At 38.9% G+C, this 5,958-nt stretch overlaps 1 protein-coding gene across 1 annotated transcript in view; it reads right to left on the reverse strand.

Annotated features, from left to right (window-relative positions):
* SYNE2 (spectrin repeat containing nuclear envelope protein 2) overlaps nt 1-5,958 on the reverse strand; it is a 493,787-nt gene that overhangs the window by 40,995 nt on the left and 446,834 nt on the right. The gene's annotated exons all lie outside the window — the stretch shown is intronic.

A 5,958-nucleotide genomic window follows, 5' to 3' on the forward strand; every position in this document is an offset into this window, starting at 1 on the left:
GAGCTGCATCCAATCAGAGCTGCAGCAGTGAGCGCGTCATCCTGTTCTTCCCCAGTGATTTGCTTATTGAATAAAGGTACATTTTTTTGTTCACATTTACCTGTTTATTAAAATTGCTGTCAATGTTCATTAAAATAAGCCCTCCCCTGAAAATAAGCCCTCTGGTGTTTTTCTGTCCAAAAAATTAATAAGACAGTGTCTTATTATCGGGGAAACACGGTATCTTTTCTAGGCTTCAGTCTTTTCATCTATCAAATGACCTTTGATGATCTCTAAGATCCCTTCATAGGATTACAGACTTTAGAGCTGGACTGGGATCTTAGAAGGCAGATTCCAATTAGTTTATGGAGGAGGAAACTGAAGCACAGAGAGGTTCAGCAGCTTACTGTAGCTCACACAGCTAAGTTATTGTTCATCCCTTTCAAAGAAGACCAATGATATCAAGGGGTGATTTCTTGACTCTCCTGCCTTCATGGCCATTGGATAACAAATTGTTCTCATCTACCCATTCTGCCAGAGAAAGTCTTTACATGCTTGGGGTAGACATCCCCTAACTCACCAATAGGTTTGAGGCCCGTCTATTACCCTTGACCTGGTTTAGCCCACTGTAATACTAATGGAATTTGAAGATCTTCCATGCCCCTCGTATTTGCAATCAAACAGGTACTTAGCACCTTTTTTCAAGTTCATGATAGTGTCAAGTATTAAGATCCAAAACTTGTGAATCCCACAGTGGGATGAACTTGTTGATGGAACAAGAAGGGGCAGAACAGGGAGGAGCTAATATCACATAGAAGGAAAAGCCCAAGCTGAGAGAGGTCAAAATTGCTGGGATGAAGCATCTGGAGGCTGAGCAACTACTGCTAGAGAGACAGAAGAGAACTGAGAAATGAGAATAGAGGAGAACTAGGAGGAAGCATGACTATGGTGCCAAAATCCCGGAAGAGGGTCTTGCTGATGTTTTCAGACCTTGTTGTTGGGTCTATGTTGATTTCATTGGCAGAAAGTGAATTGATGAGGCTGCCAGCAATATGCATGAACGTTACTGTGGCTTTGTTAAGCTTTATCTTCCCAGGAACAAGGACTTGAGGTGGACTATGCACCATGAGCATTAATAAGGAATAGGAATTAGACAAAGAGTTGGACAACAAGGAGCTAGGACCATGGAAGAGGAACCATGGAAGTTGAGAGCCTGCCTCGATTCAATATGAAAAGACCTCTCCTTGGGTATTTAATGCAAACTGAGAAGGTCATGATTTACTGTGGCTTAGTGGTGGAGAACTTTGACCTTTGCACTTCATGTTCATTAAGGCACTTTGTACCTCCTTAAGGATGACTGAATTAAGGACTTACTAAATGACTGAGTTACTAAATGAATGTTATCTTTTACTTAAAACTATGTAATCACTTTGGTGAAAACTATGTGGACACTTTAGTGATAGGTTAAGTCATAACATTGTGAACGCTATATTTTGATTTTCTGTGAATGTTTTGTCTTAAGTTTGTTACTGAATAGAGAGTTCACTATACTGTGTAATCAGAACCTTGAAAGCTATTCACTGCAGCTGCTCATGCTTGGTTTTACACCCCTCTGCCAAGATAGGTTACCAGGGTGTGGCAATCTCTCTTTTATAAGCTTGCTTAAGCACAAAGAGAAGTCATAATCTTAAGGCACCTACTGAGTTTTTTTGAGAGAAGTTAAAAATAAAAAGATCCCCGAACTTTGACACTATAATACCTTTGAACCAAGGAGAAATAGAAGAGATGATGGTATGAATGACACTTGCTCAAACCTAGAAACTTTGATCTGGCTACACAAATCACACTGTGGACTTTGTTTTTAAGATCAATTCACTAAAAAGGATATACTTTTTAAAAATTCAAACCTCCTTTTTCTTGGTCTTATAAAGTTCTAATTTAGATGTGTGGTTAAAAGAATATTTTTTTAAAAAATAGATGTGTAAGGGGCAGCTAGGTGGCACAGTGAATAGACCACTAGCCCGGGAATCAGGAGGACCTGAGTTCAAATCCAGCCTCAGACACTTAACACTTACTAGCTGTGTGACCTTGGGCAAGTCACTTAATCCCAACTGCCCACCCTCCCTCCAAAAAGCAAAAATTAAAAAAAATTTTTAGAATAGACATGTAAATAGCAGGATGAGCATTAAAGAAGGAAAGCATATATCTAAAAAAAAAAAGATATGCCTAAAATGTGTTGAAAAAGTTGGAGAAGCAGTATGATGTACTAGATATGGAGGTAAGGACCTGTGAATCTACTGCCAGGGTTCTTTTCATGCCATTTAACCTCCTTTATGCAAAGAACCTGGTTAGTCAATATGCTGAACAATGAGCCTCAAATAAGAATTGACCATAATATTTAGAGTTTGAATCTGTAACTGACAGACGTAAACCTTACTTCCTAAAAGACCTGGGTTGTTTTTTTTTAAACCTTTGTATAAACTTCAAACATATATATATATATATATATATATATATATATAAAGTTCATCTTTTCCCATGACTGACATACTCCTGGTGTCAGATACCCCAGAGTAACTGCTTAATGAAAACAACTTATAGGTCAGATGTCATTTGTTCAACGTTTTAAGATATCCTTGGATCCAAAGAAAATTTCCTAATGAACATAATGTGAGGGAAATGTAAATTAAACATGTGAATCTTTACAAATCACAAGCAGCTAGGTGGTGCAGTGAATAGAACACCAGCCCTGGAATCAAGAGGACCTGAGTTCAAATCAGAACTCGGGCATTTGACACATTTACTAGCTATGTGACCTTGGCAAGTCACTTAACCCCAATTGCCTTGCCTTTCCCCCTCGAAGAAAACAAAACAAAAATATGTGAATCATTTCACAGAATCACACTCTTGAGTCAGAGGAACTTCAGAGACTATCTATTCTAACCCATTCCTGAACCTACTCTAATGTATTCTATCAGTGTTCAAAGGCCCCAAACAAGGGGTAACCCAATACCTCCTGAGGCAGCCCCTCCTACTTTTGGAGATAGAATTGTTAGCCTGTCCCTAGTTCTGCTCACTGGGGTCAAAATCCCAGCCATCTGAGGGCCTTCAAATACTTGAAGGCAACTGTCACATTTTGTCCCATAGCTTTTTTTGTCTAGTTCCTCCAACCAATTCTCATTATCAATAGCATGATCTCAAGGCCTTTCATATTCAGTTGCCATCTTATAGGCATTTATAATGGTAATGGGAATTTGAAGATCTTCCCTGCCCCCTAATAGGGTGAATGTAATCACATGGAGCCTGTGGTGGGAGGAGTTTGCTGAAGGGTGGAGCAGAGCCCACAGGAAACCAAGAGTCAGAGCAGTTAGAGATGTAGAGAAGGAGGGAGCAGAGGAAGCACCCAGGCAGACAGGTAGGCTTATGAGTATTGGTTTGTGGAAAGGCTAAAGGATGGTGTGGCTCTCTGTGCTGTTATGGCATATTAACTTCTTTGTTACTATGATGGATTTGACTTTCTGATTGTGGGATTCAGTTTTCTGGTTTTTGTTTTTTTGCCTCTTTCTCCTATATGAAAACTTTGTTATATTTTGCGATTGAGCACTATACCAGTATATTTACAGTCACTCACTGTTGGCATTGTGAATATTACGTTGGCGCTATAGCATTCTTTCAATATGTCAATGTACTTTTAAAAATGTGTTATGCCCAAATGAAGAAAAACACTGCAGTTGTGGTGTGATGAAGGCAAAATGCAAGAGAAATATTCCCTTCCCTAGTCTTGAACACTGGTTCTCTCTAATGTAGCCTTAAATTGAATTTACTATCTAACATATTCTTGAGCTTCTGGTCTGTATTGTAGTTTTTTCTTCAGAACTACTGTTTAGTGCTATTTCCTTTATCTTGTACTTGTGAAATAGATTTTTTTTCAACCCAAGTGTAAAGCTTTACATTTATCCCCATGTCACTGATCCTTGTTTTGTTTTTGTCTTTGTGTCACCAGCTCTTGGCACAGTGCTTGGCACAAAGCCTCTGCTTCATAAATGCCTGTTAGTGGATGCTTAGTAAATTTAATCTCCTCTCCTCTGCCACTGCCACAAGCCTGCTGCAGGCCTTCATCATGTCATGACTGTTCTATTTCACTGGCCTGATGGTGGATCTGCCCTTCCTCAAGTCTTTCCTCATTCCAGTCCATTCTCTACTCACCTCCTAACTTCCTTCATTGAAGGTCCCAGTTAAAAATCCTACCATCCACAGGAAGATTTTCCCAAACTTTCATAATTCTAGTATATTCCCTCTGTTGATTATTTCCTGTTTTTCCTGTAAATAGCTTCCTTGTATCTTGACTTGTTGACTACTCCCCTCCCCTTAGATTGTGAGCTACTTGAGTCCATGAGCTATCTTCTACCTTTCTTTGTATCTTCAGAACTTAGTATCTTCAGAACTGTGTGCCTAACACACAGAAGGTGCTCACTAAATGATCACTGACTGACTTATTAAATCATTACTTATTATTATATTAGATTCTGATGAATACTATAGTTTGTCAAGACCTTTTTGAATCCTGTTATCCAGAATATTATTTGTAGTACTCACATCACTAGGTTATTTAAAGATAAAATGAGATAATATAACTTTAAAGTACTGAATATCATTATTATTATTGATATTGTCGCTGATTTACCAACCTACAAGCTGTATCAAAAAAGCAATCAATTCATTTTATAGCCTGGTGTGACCCAAATAAAGCTAATCTAATTCTCTGTGATCATTGCTTCCTTTTTGAAAAGTTTATCAACCATCCCTTTAATACTGCATTCTAGAATTTTGCCAGGAATTTAAATCAGGGTCACTGGCTTGTAATTTGCAAACTTTGTTCTTCTGCCTTTTTTTGGAAAATCTGGTTATTTTCTTATCTCTATTCCTACTTTGGGGCAGCAAGGTGGCCCAGTGGATAGAGTGCCAAGTCTGGGATCAGGAAGACTTCAAACTATATAAAATGTATTATATAAAAATGTAAATTCAGCTTCAGACATTTACTAGCTGTGTGACACTATGCAAGTCACTTAACCCTGTTTGTCTCAGTTTTCGCATCTAAAAAGTGAGCTGGAGAAGGAAATGGCAAACCACTCCACTATCTTTGCCAAGAAAACCCCAAAAGGGTCATAAAGAGTCAGACAGGACTGAAAACAACTAAAAAACCTTCCTGCTTTATCTTTCCTCTTCTCCAACATCTTTCAGAGATCACTGACAGCGGTTTAGTAATCACAACTGGCAGTTCTTTCCCTAATTGAAAATAGTGTTTATCTGTGCCTAGTGACTGGAACTCTCCAAGGGAAACTAAGTGCCCTCTTACTATTGCCCTTCTCTTGTTAGTTAACAATTCACTATTAACCATTTTTGTTCTGTTGATTGTAGTCCACCATCATCTTTTCCTCCTCTTTCTCATCATCACCACATGTTATCTCAGATGAGGAAACTGAGGTACAGAAAGATTATGTGATTTGTCCAAAGACACTCAGTTACGTGTCTGAGGCAGAGCAGGTCTTCCTGACTCCAAGTCCAGCATTCTAAGCACTGTGCCACTTAACTGCTATTTGTGTAGGTTTGTCCTTCATTTTCTAAGAGGACCATCACATCAAGAAGATGATCACATGACTTACAGTTGACTTTGATTTGAAGGATAGAGGGCTGTGCAAGGTCACCAGCCTCACTTTCTCCTCCAGAATCAATTGAATCCAGTGATAAGATTTTCATCAGGATTACTGGAGATGGCCCAGAATGCAATGGGAGACCCTGGCCCTTTTAAGTTAAGGCCTTTTCATGTACTCACTTAGAGTGAGGTAACACCCACTTAGGAAATAGGTCTCTTTAAGTAGTGAGTCAAGGGATAGCCCCTTTAATTAGAAAAAAAATCAAGCTGGAAGGGGAAGACCCTCAGGGTTGCTGTTCGAAGAGAAACAGTTACCATTAACATTC

Source organism: Petaurus breviceps, unplaced genomic scaffold, assembly GCF_028583685.1.
Source record: "Petaurus breviceps papuanus isolate PSGF00001 unplaced genomic scaffold, PetGlider_PUasm1.0 189, whole genome shotgun sequence".
NCBI lineage: Eukaryota > Metazoa > Chordata > Mammalia > Diprotodontia > Petauridae > Petaurus > Petaurus breviceps.